Raw genomic sequence first — 18,403 nt, 5'->3', positions numbered from 1 at the left:
TATACTGCACTTTATATCCCCATCACGAACTTGGCAACTTGGCTTCTTCCAGTTCATATTTTTCCCAAATCTGAAGTTCAATCCAGTGTTCTGTCTTTGGTGTTCTATGCTCATACATTTGAATGCTTTTACTGAATTCCAAAAGTGTAAAACACATTTTGATTCCTCTAAAAGCACTAAATAGGCAGTCTGCCTAAATACCATTTCAACCCGACAAGGTTGAGCAAGAGGGTGTGTCAATTGTCCCAGAGTATGTGCATTTTAGGGCCACTGTCCATTCACTGTGTTACCAGGGTCGTATTCATTAGTGATTTGCAACGGAAAACGAAATGCAGGGTTTTTTTCTGGCGCAAAATGGAGCTTGAGGCCCTCTTGTTGGCCGCAGTGACAAAATTTAGCTGTTTTTTAAAGCAGATATCCTGCAAGTCTGCACATCTTGCCATGGGGCTGAGAACTGTCTGAGTGACTAAAACAATATCAATGGGGGCCCAATGCCATGAACAAAATACTCCTGTATGCATCGCGTTTTTAATGTTTTTAATTCTCCCTGACTGCCTTGCATTTATTTTGGTGATTTTCTAGTTCTCAAATGTAATCTTATTTAAAAATATATAGGTCCATTATCTTTTCTATTATCTTTCTTCTTTTCTTTGTTTTAGTCTTAAGTAAAAGTTTTTTCCTGTTTGGACATAGGCGGCCTGAAAACACTTAGTGAAGTACTTTTCTATGCAGAAAACCCCCTTAAACAAGTGTTTATTGGACAAGTGAAGGTAGTCCATACCCTATTTGATTGGTTTCGTTCCAAGTGAATATTTTGGATGATATTATATCGATACTTTGATTCCAAGTAGAGATTTGTTTAAAAAAATATATATAGAGAGATTTTTATATATCTACACACAATACCCCATAGTGGCAAAGCGAAATCAGGTTTAGAAATGTTTGCAATTGTATAAAAAATTAAACAAATACCTTATTTACATAAGCATTCAGACCCTTTGCTATATGACTTTCCATTGATCATCCTTGAGATGTTTCTACAACTTGGAGTCCACCTGTGGTAAATTCAATTGATTGGACATGATTTGGAAAGGCACACACACACACACACCGGTCTATATAAGGTCCCACAGTTGACAGTGCATGTCAGAGCATATTGTCCGTGGAGCTCCGAGACAGGATTGTGTCGAGGCGCAAATCTGGGGAAGGGTACCAAAAACAATGTCTGCAGCATCCCCAAGAACACAGTGGTCTCCATCATTCTTAACTGGAAGAAGTTTGGAACCACCAAGACTCTACCTAGAGCTGGCCGCCCAGCCAAACTGAGCAATTGGGGGAGAAGAGCATTGGTCAGGGAGGTGACCAAGTACCCAAGATCGAGGGACAGGTGAACGGAGCAAAGTACAGAGAGATCCTTGGTGAAAACCTGCTCCAGAGCGCTCAGAACTTCAGACTGGGGCGAAGGTTCACCTTCCAACAGGACAACGACCCTAAGCACACAGCCAAGACAACGCAGGAGTGGCTTCGGGACAAGTCTCTGAATGTCCTTGAGTGGCCCAGCCAGAGCCCGGACTTGAACCCGATCTAATAACTCTGGAGATACCTGAAATTAGCTGTGCAGCGACACTCCCCATCCAACCTGACAGAGCTTGAGAGGATCTGCAGAGAATGGGAGAAACTCTCCAAATACAGGTGTGCCAAGCTTGTAGCGTCATACCCAAGAAGACGCAATGCTGTAATCGCTGCCAAAGGTGTTTCAACAAAGTACTGAGTAAAGGGTCTGAATACTTCAGTTCTTCATTTTTGCAAATGTATTAAAAATATTGAAAAAACTATTCGCTTTGTCATTATGGGGTATTGTGTGTAGATTGATGAGAAAAAAAAAGATGTAATCAATTTTAGAATAAGGCTGTAACTATTTCCACATTTTGTTACGTTAGCTTTCCGAATGCTCTGTATGTGTGTGCGTGCGCACACAATCGGTCCAAAGTTTTAGAACACCTAGTTATTCAACGGTTTTTCTTTATTATTGCTATTTTCTACATTGTAGAATAATAGTGAAGACATCAAAACTATGGAATCATGTAGTTACCAAAAAAGTGTTAAACAAATCACCCTTTGCCGTGATGACAGCTTTGCACACTCTTGGCATTCTCTCAACCAGCTTCATGAGGTAGTCAACTGGAATGCATTTCAATTAACAGGTGTGCCTTGTTAAACGTTAATTTGTGTAATTTCTTTCCTTAATGTGTTTGAGCCAATCAGTTGTGTTGTAACAAGGTAGGGGTGGTATACAGGAGATGGCCCTGTTTGGTAAAAGACCAAGTTCATATTATGGCAAAAACAAATAAGCAAAGAGAAACGACAGTCCATCATTACTTTTTAGACATGAAGGTCAGTCAATCTGGAAAATGTCACGAACTTTGAAAGTTTCTTCAAGTCAGTCGCAAAAACCATGAAGCGTTATGATGAAACTGGCTCTCATGAGGGCCGCCACAGGAAAGGAAGATGCAGAGTTACCTCTAATGAACTTATCCTCTGCAGCACAGTTAACTGCACCTCAGATTGCAGCCCAAATAAATACTTCAGAGTTCAAGTAACAGACACATCTGAACATCAACTGTTCAGAGGAGACTGAGTGAATCAGGCCTTCATGGTCGAATTACTGCAAAGGAACCACTACTAAAGGATACCAATAAGAAGAAGAGACTTGCTTGGAACAAGAAACACGAGCAATGGATATTAGACCGGTGGAGTCCAAATTTGAGATTTTTGGTTCCAACTGCCAAGTCTTTGTGAAATGCAGAGTAGGTGAACGGATGATCTCTGCATGTGTAGTTCCCACTGTGAAGCATGGAGGAGGTGTGATGGTGTGTGTGTGCTTTGCTGGTGACACTGTGCATTCCAGGTGAAGCTGGTTGAGAGAATGCCAAGAATGTGCAAGCTGTCAGCAAGGCAAAGGGTGGCTACTTTGAAGAATCTAAAATCAAAAATATGTGTTTCATTGTTTTGAGGTCTTCACTATTATTCTACAATGTAGAAAATAGTAAAAATAAAAACCCTTGAATGAGTAGGTGTCCAAAAGTTTGAAAATAAATTTCCAGAAAAAATGTACGCCTATAGCCTATTTTAGTTTCCATTACAATAAAACAGTGTAATCCATTTGATCAACTTGATTTGTAGATTTGATGATATAACAGCCAGGTGCTCAGGTGAGATCATTTGCTGTATTCCAAAACAAAATCACCAGTGAATGAACAATTGTAAAAGATGAATTGCATAAATTAACATATTTAAATTGTAAGTTTATTATGTTCCTAGCCAGAGCAATGCAGGCCGCGCGAGTGGTAATGTGCTGAATGCATGGACAGCACAGATATTCTTGGAAATAGAGCTGCACCTCCTTGAATTGAGTTATTTGACAAAGGTAAGTGTTATAGAAACTGCAGAATATGCTCTTTCTGATACTATATAGAAATGTACATGTTTTACCTGCATGTGACTCTGAAGGAGGATTTGATAAAGTGATGAACCTTTCCCTGCATCTATAAATTACAAGAAATTGCAATTGTAGTATTGTCTAGTATTGTCACTCATCAGATTGTTGTCCATTTTTTCTTGTCTATAGGCTAGCTCTCATTATGTTTGAAATTCGATTTGATGGGCAGGCTGACTGGCATCGTTTATTTCCCGCACATCAAGTTGGATAGAGTCAAGGATATGTTTTGCATTATTCTAAAGCCTACTGCAGCACACATCAGGTTTTCGTTTTCCTTTAAATAAATGTGATTTAGTTATAGTAAATAAAACAGTCCTGTAACAGCTTTTTACAAAGTAAAACATGAAAGAGAATGGCAAAGAGATTTCTGGATAACAAATACCTTACTGTGATTGTTTTCTATTAAAATGGTCAAAAAGATACAAAAAGCTTCTTAACAAAGAGCAATTTCTCAAGCAAGAATTTTGCTAGGACTGTCTGGGAGTGGGGAGAGGACAACAAGATGTTATTGGCAGAGGTTTGGAATTCTCATTGTATTGGTCTTAAGTAATTTACCGCCTTGTGATGTCTCCAGAACAGGCTGAAATTTCAGACAGCTCTTACACTAAAAGGGCATTATCATTTTCACAATTTCACAGTATTATTCCAACCTCATAGTGTGGAAACATACACTGAGTATACAAAACATTAGGAACACCTTCCTAGTATTGGGTTGCACCCCCTTATGCCCTCAGAACAGCCTCAATTCGTTGGGGCTTTATGCCACTGTGTAAAGCAGTGTTCAAACTTTTTCAGCAGGGAAACCATTTCTTTCAACAGAATATATGGGAATATATATATTTTTAATAAAAGCATTTTATTTCTTGTGACCCCACCCCAGATGATACCTTTTTAAAATCAGTACATTTGATTTTTAAATCAACAAATAACCTTCAATTCATTACACTTACCTCATCAAAATGAAAACCAATAAATACATTTAATCGATTGTATTTTTCAAATTATCTTTCTCAAACGTTTGTATATTGTCCCATTCAATCTACTCATTTTGTTCCCAAAAAATAAAACAACTTTTATTTTGGTGACCCCACTGCAGTTCCTCCCCGACTTTGAATACCACTGGTGTAAAGCCTGTCGCATGCTTCCCAGTCAACAGTTTGTGCATAGTTTGTGCATTTTTCGGGGTGTTCAAGCACACACATTGTTTTTCTTGAGGCAAGTCTAAGTTTGGTAGCCGTAGTCTACGCGTCGGTGATTGGTCAACAGTTCTACTCCTAGTAGAAGTGGGAACTATGGACGGGATTCTTCAAGGAAGTGTTGTCATTCACCAAGAGACCACTAGTTTTCATGCACATTTCTTTCACTTGAGAAATACTGCACCAAACATCTTAATGTAAAATAGTGTGACTAAGACCTTTTCTGCAAATGTTATTATCTTAGATTAAAGCAGACTATTTTAAGGAAGTGTATACTGTCGATGTTGCTACAGCGTCTTAAGTGGGACAAGCATTAATATTGCTGAGGCACCGAGTTCTGCTAGGAGTAAACCGACCCTAGTATGCGGTCGTCTTTACCCTGGTGGAGCCATTGGTCTCCATCCCTTTCCTTCCTCACTGTGAAGAGGAGTTCACTGCTTGCCAACAGTGCCCAATGGGCCTCATAGTATGCCCTCCATAGACAATCTCAGATTTCTGGAGCCAATCTTCCCTTCCAGATGCATGGATAAAGAGACTGTTGCCCACTGGGGCTGATAGATTGTCCGTAAATAAACGTCAGCCTTCTGGAGCCACTCTTCCCTTCTAGATACGTAAAGAGACTGTTGCCCAATAGAAGGAATAATTTTTTTATTTTGTATTATTTGAGTCCTGGAAGTCAGTGAGTTGGCTTGACAATTTAATTGATTTGTGCAGTATGTATTTTTCTGTGGTGTCTCAGTTGCAGGGGATCCCTGGTTCGTCCTCCATGGTGGCTGTAGACTGCAGTAACACAGGAGCCGTGACCCTGGTGCTCAAACCAATCGCCCTCAAAAACATCACGGGAGACCAGAAGCTAAATTTGATATTCCTGTAAGTAATCGATTGTCATCTGAAAATACCTCCTTTTTTTCTCTCTTTTTTTGTTGTTATCCATTTAACTTATCCCCTCCATGGATCTCAGAGGTCCTATCAGGAAAGATCTGTGAGTCCGGATCCACCAGCAGCAGTTTACTGTCCACTTCTAACCATTATACTGCCTTCCTGATTCACATTTAGGACTTCTTGGATTACCTTCCAAATGAGAAACTGGTAGTTCCCTCTTCCAGACTTAGCGCTTGTGGACCAGTATGGGAATAAAAGTCGGACGCTGACCTTGACCTGTGTGGACTCGCTCGCCCTGGACGCAGAGGATCTCGACAAGACATCTCTGGTGTTTACCTGGCAGGTACATTGAATAAATCGAAGGGATTTGTAACGTATTCATTTACTGTGATATTTTCTTTCTTCTGAAAGTAGAATTGGAGACAAATATCCCATGTTGTGATTTAGAAAAAAGATAAAATGACCATTATGCTGTGTGTTGTAACTAGGAGAGCACCAACTCTGTCTTGGTGATGGGGGTGCGCTTCAACCCCGGGTTCCCAGGCATCAGAGAGCTCTCCTTCACCTGGAGAGACTTTGTGGAGCACTTGACCATCAAAGTGACGGCCGGCGTCCCTGCACAGCTCAAACTGGTGGACGGGCATTAAGTTAGGGGCCAAGACACTCTGGCTGCCTCAATGGTGCCATTTGGGACGACAACGCTATAGTTAGGTATTGGTCATGGCTTTCCTTTCTCCCTCACTGTAGCCCATGTGTTTTGTTTCTAACTCAGCCCCTGCAAGTGCTGAATGAGCAAGGCATCCAGATGCCCTTTCTCCTCCAGCTGTTTGACGAGTGGGGGAACCCCTCCCCCGACCAAAGGGTTGTCGTGGCGCGGAAGACCTCCAATCCGGCCCTGAAGGTCAGACACTCTCACCACCACTGTTGTAAAGTGGGACATGGGGATGATATGCAGTGGGGGATACTGATGCTGCATACTATATATTTACACTTGGTAAATTAGTCCAGTCTATTGGGTGGTCTATCTTCTTGATTCGAAATTGTGATGACATCTTTTGTTGTTCAGGTGAAGTCATCTGTAGTGGACCATGTGCGAGGGCCCAAGTGAGTTCCTAACCGTATAATTCCTAACTACTTGCCATAATGACCACGTAACCATATATTAATGGAGGGCAGTGTTCAAGACCTGTTGTTCTGTCATGGGGGAGTTTGCGCTGGAGTTCAGAGGGTCCTTAAACAAGCAGCCCATCCACGGTCCATCTGTGAAGCTCACCATTATCCCAGATCCCAACAAACCTGTCAAACTGGTGGTGGAGTACAACACTAACTCTGTGTTTCCTGCTGGAGGCACACTCTGTACCTCCTGTTTATCTGTAAATCTACCCGTTTGTCTGTGTCTGTGGCTTTACCTGTGTGTAACTATGGATCGACGTGTCTGTGGCTCTACCTGTGGGTCTGTTGATATGTGTGTGCCACTGGCATCTCTGTATAAGCTGACATGATAATCTGTTTGTTCTCTGTATGTCCAGTGTTTTCAGTGTCGGTGGTGTCTGAGGAGGGCAGCACCATAAAGAACCTGAGCCTTGTCAACATCTCCATGCTGTTGTGGAAGGGAGTGCCATCAGGGACATCACGGCACCCCTCAGGGGTTAGTTACTGGACAAATGGCACCCTATTGCCTATATAGTGCACTACTTTTAACTACGCCCTTAACTAGACCCAGAGGGACTGACTTTGGCTCTGTCACACATGGACACAACTTTTCACATTACTTAAATATAAAAATTGATGACAAAGATTCTGTATCTGATGGGAATAATCAACTCATTGGTCGACATGCTTTTCTGAAGGCTGCCCAACTGAGGTGCAGCAAACCCATGAAAGACAAAAAGGAATACCGTTTTCTCTTCAGGTAACTGATAGTGTTTTATATTCGGGCGCAGCTTGTGCCAAGTGCTGGGTACGTCTCCTGTCTGAATGGCTTTAGAAAAGAGACACCGCAAATACAAATGGCTTAAAGCAGTGTGGCCGTAGTGTGTTAGCGATCACCAATTTACCGTGGGATTGTTGGGAAATTCTTGTCAGAGGGGTTAGCCACTTTGTGGTGTCTCTTCTCTTCGGTTTGTATCGACACAAAGGTAGTCCTGTGATATGTATGTAAAAGGATTCATGTTCATCTGACAGAGGCAAAGTCATCCCAGAACGTGTTGGGAAGTACACAATCCAGTTTGTGCTGTGTGTGGACCAGACAAAAGTGCTGTGCAGTCACCAGGTAAGCTCAACCTAAACCATGTGGCTTAGAGCCGTAAACCCACTTCCAGACACCCCCTAACTGGGCTTTGACTGAAACGCGTGGATATGGTCTCCACTCTCCAAATTGGTCTCCTGTTTATTTTATCTAGAACAAATGTATTTCATGTCGAGTCGCTGGATGTCTATTATTTTATTTTGGGCCACTTGTAGAACTAAAGTAATCATGTCTCTCTCTTTCTTGTCCTCGCCTAGTATGTCATAGACGTTGTGCCCAACAATCCTGTCAAATTGGTCCCAGACCTTCAGCCACCAACCCCAGTGGTCTCCAACAACATTGTCATTGCCAGTCGGACTCTGATGGAGGACATGTGTCTGAAAATAATGGTGAGACGATTAGATCCTCTGGCCAGCGGAAGTCATGAATCACTCATCACCATATAAGTATGAGTTGAAGTCTACTAATGGTTAAACTATGTGTCGTATCATTTTTGGTGATCAAGCCTAACTGAGGCCATAAAGGTAGTAGAACCTCTGACCATGGCAATTTGACGTCATTGACATAAATAGCTTCTAGTGATTTATACAATACATTACCAAAAGTATGTGGACACCTGCTCGTCGAACATCTCATTCCAAAATCATAGGCATTAATATGACGTTTGTCCCCCTCCGTCTTTGTCTATTTATGAGGCTCCTTTTGTGTTGCTTCCCTCCAGGATGTGTATAATAACCCAGTGGGACTGGAGCTGAGTGGGAAGGTGGTGGTCACCATCAAGAGCTCCAAGGTCTCCAGTGACAAAAGCCTGCCTCTTTGAGGGCAAAGCCAAGAGCCTGCAGTTTAGCCTTGCTAATGGAGAGGCCCACATCACTGTCAGTGCGGTGGTGGTGCGGTGTGCTTGTACAATATCTTTTCTTCAGGCTTTGCGTGCCAACCAGGATTTTGCATTAGATATTGTTTATATCTTTTTTTGAAAACGTCTCTCTCCCTTCTAGAATCTGTCCATCATGGACAACAGTCCTGGTCAGGATGGGAATGAGTACGTCCTGCACTTCCGACCTGTCATCCCAGGGTTTGGCCCCAAAAATCCCCTGGTAGTGTTTTGAGCTCCCCTTCCGCTTCTACAATGGTTAGATCATATGTTTTATATATTTAATTGTTAAATCACATCAATGTCAATTTGTCATTTTAATGCTAGTTTTTTGAATAACATTGAGTGTTTGCCATCCAAAAAGGGGTTGACACGCTGTGATCATGAGTGTCCAGCCATCTTAAAGGGACATTTCACTCAAAGTAGAAATGTGTCGGATGTTTCAGACCTGAAAAGTAGACTAATGTTAAGATGACTTTCCACATCCTAGGCCATCTATTTTGTAGCTCCAGCTATGTGCCTCAGTCCCAAATCTATGAAAAAGATGAGCAGTCTAAATTCCAGGTTGTATTTGTTGGTTATCTTTTCCATTCATGTTGGGTGGGGGCACATAGCTGGATCGACACAACCGATGACTTTGGACGTGGATTCATCCTAAAGTTGGACTACTTTTGATTGGCAAGTGTGGTGTCCATTTAAAGGCCAGTCTCTTGGCTCCTGGAACAGTGTGTCTCAGGTGATCCCGACTGTTCTCCTGTCCCCTACTAGATGTGGAGAACAGGAAGCAGATGTCTGAACTGACCAGGAACAAGGACCAGATAAACCAGACGATTGACATCTACAAGAGTCTGTTTGACACCAACAGGCAACTCATCACGGAGCTCGATAGTAGGTGTTGCGTTCCAAACGTGTTATGTCAGTGTTAACTGAGCTGCAAGAGAGAATGGAAACATACAATTTGGTTCCAGTTTGGTGCCAAGCTATTAGTGTTAAAACATGTTCCTGCTGTAGAGCTGTGATATCTCTTCCTTTAGAACAAGTGCTCAACGCCACCAACAAAGAGGGTCATCTGAAATCGGAGCTCAGGAAGAATAGCATGAATGTAGCACAACTGTCATCTGTAAGTATTTGATTATACCCACATTCCATCCAATTGACAACAGTTTTTCATGTGTATATTCTCAAATCTGCATGAAAACAATGTGCATTTTCCCAACAGAGATGTTTCCATAAAGTTGACTAAAAGGCATGACGACGTAGTGCACATAAAATAACTTTTGCGGTTAAATTCCCATGTACAAAATAAAAAAAACTCCACTGAGGGTTTTGTCTAAACAAATGTTGCCTTACAGTGCCTTTGGAAAGTATTCAGACCCCTTGACTTTTTCCACATTATTACGTTACAGCCTTATTTTAAAATTGATGACAAAAAAAAATCCTCAGCAATCTACACACAATACCCCATAATGACAAAGTGAAAACAGGTTTTTAGAAATGTTTGCAACTGTATTAAGAACAAAAAACATACCTTATTTACATAAGTATTCAGACCCTTCGCTATGAGACTTGAAATTTGAGCTCCGGTGCATCCTTGATGTTTCTACAACTTGATTAGAGTCCACCTGTGGTAAATTCAATTGATTGGACATGATTTGGAAAAGCACACACCTGTCTATATAAGGTCCCACAGTTGACAGTGCATGTCAGAGCAAAAACCAAGACATGAGGTTGAAGGAATTGTCCGTAGAGCTCCGAGACAGGATTGTGTCGAGGCACAGATCTGGGGAAGGGTACCAAAACATTTCTGCAGCATTGAAGGTCCCCAAGAACACAGTGGCCTCCATCATTCTTAAATGGAAGAAGTTTGGAACCATCAAGACTCTTCCTAGAGCTGGCCGCCTGGCCAAACTGAGCAATCGGTGGAGAAGGGCCTTGGTCAGGGAGGTGACCATTAACCAGATGGTCACTCTGACAGTGCTCCAGAGTTCCTCTGTGAAGATGGGAGAACCTTCCAGAAGGACAATCATCTCTGCAGCACTCCACCAATCAGGCCTTTATGGTAGAGTGGCCAGACGGAAGCCACTCCTCCGTAAAAGGCACGAGTCCACTTTTTATTTCGTTTTTTCAATTTTATTTCACATTTATTTAACCAGGTAGGCCAGTTGAGAACAAGCTCTCATTTACGAAAAGGCAGCCAAAGGAAGGGATGGCTTTGGGGATGACCAGTGAAATATACCTGCTGGAGCGTGTGCTACAGTTGTGTGTTGCTATGGTGACCAGTGAGCTGAGATAAGGCGGGGCTTTACTTAGCAAAGACTTATAGATGACCTGGAGCTAGTGGGTTTGGCGACGAATATGTAGTGAGGGCCAGCCAACGAGAGCATACAGGTCGCAGCGGTCGGTAGTAAATGGGGCTTTGGTGACAAAACGGAGGGCACTGTGATAGACTACATCCAGTTTGCTGAGTAGAGTGTTGTAGGCTATTTTGTAAATGACATCGCCTAAGTCAAGGATCGGTAGGATAGTCAGTTTTACGATGGTATGTTTGGCGGCATGAGTGAAGGAGGCTTTGTTGCGAAATAGGAAGCCGATTCTAGATTTCATTTTGGATTGGAGATGTTTAATGTGAGTCTGAAAGGAGAGTTTACAGTCTAACCAGACATCTAGGTATTTGTAGTTGTCCAAATATTCTAAGTCAGAACTGTCCGGAGTAGTGATGCTAGTCGGGCGGGCGGGTGCGGGCAGCGATCGGTTGAAGAGCATGCACTTAGTTTTATTAGCATTTAAAAGCAGTTGGAGGCCACGGAAGAAGTGTTGTATGGCATTGAAGCTCGTTTGGAGGTTTGTTAGCACAGTGTCCAAAGAAGGGCCAGATGTATACAGAATGGTGTCGACTGCGTAGAGGTGGATCAGAGAATCACCAGCAGCAAGAGCGACATCATTGATATATACACAGAGAAAAGAGTTGGCCCGAGAATTGAACCCTGTGGCACCCCTACAGAAACTGCCAGAGGTCCGGACAAGAGGCCCTCCGATCTGACACACTTAACTCTATCTGAGAAGTAGTTGGTGAACCAGGCGAGGCAGTCATTTGAGAAGCCAAGGCTATTGAGTCTGCCGATAAGAATGCAGTGATTGACAGAGTCGAAAGCCTTGGCCAGGTCAATGAAGACGGCTCCACAGTACTGTCTTTTATCGATGGAGGTTATGATATCGTTTTGGACCTTGACCGGTGGGATTCGAAATGGTCGGTGATCTGTTTGTTATCTTGGCTTTTGAAGATGTTAGACAGGCATGGCAGGATGGATATAGGTCTATAACAGTTTGGGTCTAGAGTGTCTCCCGCTTTGAAGAGGGGGATGACCGCGGCAGCTTTCCAATCTTTGGGGATCTCAGATGATACGAAAGAGAGGTTGAATAAGCTAGTAATAGGGGTTGCAACAATTTCGGCTAATTTTAGAAAGCGAGGGTCCAGGTTGTCTAGCCCAGGTGATTTGTAGGGATCCAGATTTTGCAGCTCTTTCAGAACATCAGCTGTCTGGATTTGGGTGAAGGAGAAGCGGGGGGGGGGGGGGGGGGGGGCTTGGGCAAGTTTCTGCAGGGGGTGCTGAGATGTTGGCTGGGGTAGGGGTAGCCAGGTGGAAAGCATGGCCAGCTGTAGAAAAATGCTTATTGAAATGATCGATTATCGTAGATTTATCGGTGGTGACAGTGTTTGCTATCCTCATTGCAGTGGGCAGATGAGAGGAGGTGCTCTTATTCTCCATGGACTTTACAATGTCCCAAAACCTTTTGGAATTAGTGCCACAGGATGCAAATTTCTGTTTGAAAAAGCTAGCCTTAGCTTTCCTAACGGACTGAGAATATTGGTTCCTGACTTCCCTGAAAAGTTGCATATCGCGGGGGCTATTCAATGCTAATGCAGAACGCCACAGGATGTTTTTGTACTGGTCAAGGGCAGTCAAGTCTGGGGTGAACCAAGGGCTATATCTGTTCTTAGTTTAACATTTTTGAATGGGGCATGCTTATTTAAGATGGTGAGGAGTTGGAGTTTGCCAAAAGGCACCTAAAGACTCTGACCATGAGAAAAAATATTGTCTGGTCTGATGAAACCATGATTTGGCCTGAATGCCAAGCGTCACGTCTGGAGGAAACCTGGCACCATCTCTACGGTGAAGCATGGTGGTGACAGCATCATGCTGTGGGGGTGTTTTTAAACAGCAGGGACTGGGAGAGTAGTCCTGATCGAGGCAAAGATGAACGGAGCAAAGCACAGAGATCCTTGATGAAAACCTGCTCCAGAGCGCTCAGACTTGGTGAAGGTTCACCTTCAACAGGACAACGACCCTAAGCATACAGCCAAGACATCGCAGGAGTGTCTTCGGGACAAGTCTCTGAATGTCCTTGAGTGACCCAGCCAGAGCCGGATCTAACATCTCTGGAGGGACCTGAAAATAGCTGTGCAGCGACGCTCCCCATCCAACCTGACAGAGCTTGAGAAGATCTGCAGAGAAGAATGGGAGAAACTCCCCAAATACAGGTGTGCCAAGCTTGTAGCATCATACCCGAGAAGACTCGCTGCTGTAATCGCTGCCAAAGATGCTTCAACAAAATACTGAGTAAAGGGTCTGAATGCTTATGTAAATCTTATATTTTTGTTTTTTATTTTCAATTATTGGCACAAATTTCGAAACAGTTTTTGCTTTGTCATTATGAGGTATTGTGTGTAGATTGATGAGGGGGAAAAAACTATTCAATCAATTTTAAAATAATGCTGTAACATAACAAAATGTGGAAGAAGTGAAGGGGTCTGAATACTTTCCGAAAGCGCTGTATTTAGCGAATGTGCCCACTCTGGTCTTGGCACGTGTGCTCTAGCCAACAGCTCGCAGATACAGTGCGGGTAGGCTACTTACATGATGAGATTTTTTCATGGGTAAGATTATTTTTATTTGTCAAACGGCAGCCAAGCATCGATCATCATGTCACCAGAATAAGACCCTCTATTTATTGGAAAGGAGCATCAAGCTCATCACTGTGCACATTCACCATGTGAAGTTGATCATAATTCATTTAATCTGTAGCCTAATAAACTGCATGCTTCCCCAAGTCGTAGGGGACCACACAACACATCATCGCGTGCCTCCAAGTTTACTTCAATATGATGGTTATTATATCAAAGCATAAAGGGGTTTCCACCGCCATTGCTTTATAAACTATACAGACACAAAAAGATTCCACCTGGTCTAGTGTATTTTGTTTTGTCGACATTTAAATATTTTAGAAAAATGTGCTGTTTCAATCAGCCTTTTGTGATTAATTTTTTTTTTTTTTTTATCCGACTACTCACAAAAAGGTTGGATGGAAACCTGGTTACTGAGAAAGACCATAGATACTCGACCACATTCACAAGACTGTCATTTGTACTATATATGATGCATGCACTCTCAGAAGTTGAGAGGTTTGATGGATCCATTCTGTGTTAATATAGATCCCAGCGATCGACTCAGTCAGAAGACAGCCGACACTGAGAAAATGAAATTCCAGGTGCAGAGAGTCTGCTCCATAGGGGCACCCCCTACGTCCTGGGAAAAGTAATGTCATAATATAGACATTTACTCTGTTTCCCAAATGGAACCCTAATCCTTATATATACAGTATATATATAGTGCACTACTTTTGACCAGAGCCCTATTGGTGCCATTTGGGACCCGTCCCCTGTCTCTGCAGTGTTCTGATGCTTCATCCTAGTAGCGGTTGACTAGAGAAGAACAGTGTGTGGAATGTGCTTCAGTTTCAGCAGGATTTAAATGTGCCGTCCTTCTGTCTCCGGTGCAGATTGGCCACCTGGCGCTGGTGGAGGACGATGACGTGGCCACCGTCATCTCCTGGGAGACATGGACTGTGTGGTCACCATGACAACGGTGGCGGCAACGGAAGATCTACAACGACACCCAGGGGAGGCAGCAGGTCATGCCCCTGGACACGGTGTTCTGGAGAAACAACAGCAGCAGCAGGTACACACACACACACACACACACACACACACACGAGTACCTTTAATAAAACAACATACAATTGTTGCTTCCTTTCAATGTGGAAGTAAATGAAATTGACCTCTATAGTTTGAATCTTTGTGACCTGTGTTGGGAAAGGTTCTTAGAGTTTTCTTGTTCAGAAAGGTGTTCATGCTTTAGTGAGAGTTGTACTTGTTTCTTTTTTCAGACCCTTGCCCCACATAAGAAATGGCCTGGCCAGCTTTCTTCCCATTGGGAACCCTGTGTTTGCCCGAGACGTCCTTATTTTCCAAGAGAATGCAGAGGGCTGCCAGATGGGTGAGTCAGTCTTTTTCAGAATTTCTATTTGGATCAAATATTCCCCAATATGTAACCTCCCTCTCAATGTAACTATGTCTATGCTGAGAGGGTTTCTCTGTAGTTCCAGAAGCTTGTTCCACTCTTCCTCCTTGATCCCAGGAGATGTAGGATCAGTCCTGCCTTTTAGATCACAAGGAATAAGATGACCCGGACGAGGGACCTGATCCTAGATCAGCACTACTACGCAGAGACGCTTGTTACACGCGACCCTAGGTCTGGTCTCTGTTCGTTTGCAGTTGTTAGGGTAGTTTCTCGCTCTCCCCCCCCCCTGTTCCTGGGTTTGGGGGTTAAACTGTTCCAGACTGAACCCCAGGCTCTTAACTCACGGGGGGGGGGGGGGGCAGTTATGGGCTCCATCTCTTGGGGACTCTGCTATTGGAGTGGGAATTGGACCCCAGCCAGCCTTTCACTTTAAAATGATTATATATAATGATGCTGTTTGTGTAATTAAAGGATTATTATCATTTGCATGTTTAAACTTGAGTTTTTGTCCTTTCCCCCCCCTTATCTAATGAAAGGGCCTAGTTTTCAGTATTTCCAGATTTGGGACTGATGTCATAACGAGGGCTTCTGGAACAGTTTTGCATTATTTTTTACATTATGCTTCTCGGGGCTTCCACTTGTAAGAGGTTTTTGTAGGGGTATAATATCAAACAAAAATGGTTAAAACCATCAAAGAACACCTAGAGTTGAACTGAGTTTATTTATCTTGTACAGAAGTAATTATTTGATGTCTTACACCCCTTGTCTTGAACCAATTAATGAAACATGATTCACAAACAGTAAATGGAGGGTTAGTGATCAGTTTCAAGTAATCTGGAAGTAGTTTGGTGACTATGTATGTAATTACCCTTTGATAATCATCCCTTGTTCCCGCCAGTATTTGGGAACCTATTGGGAGACACCATTTTGATTGATGACCTGGACTCTGCTAACCACTACAGGAAGGGGGTGAATCAAACGAGGCGTGTTGATTGGATGGCCTTAACCAAGCCATCGAACAATATGGGCCAAGTAGTGTTCTAGTTTAAAGTCATTGCCTGGGGTGTATTCATTAGTGCACACGTAGCAAAACGTTTTGCAACAGAAAGCATGTTGCAACAAACTTTTTTCTTTTGGACAAATTCAGCTAGGTCCCTCCCCTTTTCATACCGTTTGAGAATGTTTGCTTTCATTTGGTTCCCAGTGAATACATCCCTGGCTTAGGCTGATAAAAATATGTATCTAGTGTGCATCTGAAATGGCACCCTATTATTCCCTATTTAGTGCCCTACTTTTGACCAGGGCCATTTGGGACGCAGATGGGTGGTACAGGAACTTGTCGTCAAGTCAGTATTTTCTTGTTTAAGAATTGGGTCTTGTTGTTTTGAATTTGGCCAGGTGGTCCAGAGCAGAATCCCGTGCCCCACCCTCCTGACCCGGCAGGGAGAGAGGATCCGCAGCAACGGCAAGTTTGGGGGCTTGCAGAACAAAGCCCCACCAATAGAGAAACTGCGTGGCCAGGTGTTCGGCACACCCCTCCCCAAGCAATACCAAACTTTTATGGGCCAGATTGGTCAGTCACTGGATTTTAGTTCTGTTTGTACTGGTGCGTGCCTGTGTGCGCCTGCGTGCGTACGTTTCGTTGCATAGTATCATACATGGTATACATTTACAATGCCTTTCCCCCCCTGTTTGTAGACCTGCTCCAGCAGTACCGGTTGGCCATGCAGAAGAGCATACAGGTGAAGGAGGACTTAAGGCCACATGCAATACCTGAAGTCACCTGAGATGGCGCAGAAAGAGAAGGAGATGGAAGAGCAGCAGAAGCAGCTCAAAGACATTGAGACAAAGCTTGGTACGTGTATGCAGGGAGGGGTACATTTCAACACTGTAATAACAAATATATACAGTACCAGTCAAGTTTGGACACACCTACTCATTCAAGGGTTTTTCTTTAGTTTGACTATTTTCTACATTGTAGAATAATAGTGAAGACATCAAAGCTATGAAATAACAGTTGTCCTTTAGTAGTGGTTTCTTTGCAGCAATTCGACCATGAAGGCCTGATTCACGCAGTCTCCTCTGAACAGTTGATGTTGAGATGTGTCTGTTACTTGAACTCTGTGAAGCATTTATTTGGGCTGCAATATGAGGTGCAGTTAACTCTAATGAACGTATCCTCTGCAGCAGATGTAACTCTGGGTCTTCCTTTCCTGTGGCGGTCCTCATGAGAGCCAGTTTCATCATAGCGCTTGATAGTTTTTGCAACTGCACTTGAAGAAACTTTCAAAGTTCTTGAAATTTTCCGGATTGACTGACCTTCACGTCTAAAAAGTAATGATGGACTTGTCGTTTCTCTTTGCTTATTTGAGCTGTTCTTCCCATAATATGCACTTGGTCTTTTACCAAATAGGGCTATCTTCTGTATACTACCCCTACCTTGTCACAACACAACTGATTGGCTCAAACACATTAAGAAGGAGAGAAATTCCACAAATTCACTTTTAACAAGGCGCACCTGTTAATTGAAGTGCATTCCAGGTGACTACCTCATGAAGCTGGTTGGGAGAATGCCAAGAGTGTATAAAGCTGTCATCAAAGCAAAGGGTGGCTACTTTGAAGAATCACATTTTTTGGGGGGTTATTACATGATTCCATATGTGTTATTTCATAGTTTTAATGTCTTCACTATTATTCTACAATGTATAAAATAGTAAAAAGAAAGAAAAACCCTTGAATGAGTAGGTGTGTCCAAACTTTTGACTGGTACTGTGTGTATATATAAGCACATTTCTCACACCCAAGGCCCTAAAGAGCGTTGCTAGGTGATGCATTATTTTCCTGTCGCTTTGTTTTAATCTGTGAGTGAATACTTTCTTATTTGTTCAAATATTTAAGGTGTGTTGTCTGTTCTGTATTTGTACAGCCAGTACTCCAGTTCAGACGCCTCCTGCCATTGGGGTGAAACGGAGTCTTGAAGATGTCGGATAATCGTCCGGTATGGTAACCAAGAGAACAAGGCGGAAGTTATTGAAACAGGACTTTTGATCATGCTTATTTGAGCGACATGAATGTCTATTTTCAATTGGATTCGACATGTACTATACCATTTGTTATATCTGAGCCTGAAGAGTTAGTCTCCAACCATTTTCATTTGTTCAGCATTTTTTTGTTGTAAAATGAAATCACAAAACAATCAACATTTAAATGTAAGATGGCAGCTGCTGTATATTACGCTATTTCATTTAACTTTTTCTTTATTTTGTTCAGTTTACGATTAACTATGTTTGGGAGGTATTGGACAATGTCCAAAGATTATTTTGTATCTTGAAATAAAAATATTGA

At 42.7% G+C, this 18,403-nt stretch overlaps 1 pseudogene; it reads left to right on the top strand.

Annotated features, from left to right (window-relative positions):
* LOC120027638 overlaps nucleotides 1-18,403 on the top strand; it is a 28,719-nt pseudogene that overhangs the window by 6,313 nt on the left and 4,003 nt on the right.

This window comes from Salvelinus namaycush, chromosome 33, assembly GCF_016432855.1.
Source record: "Salvelinus namaycush isolate Seneca chromosome 33, SaNama_1.0, whole genome shotgun sequence".
NCBI classification, from domain to species: Eukaryota; Metazoa; Chordata; class Actinopteri; order Salmoniformes; family Salmonidae; genus Salvelinus; species Salvelinus namaycush.
This window is presented reverse-complemented; position numbering and strand designations above follow the sequence as displayed.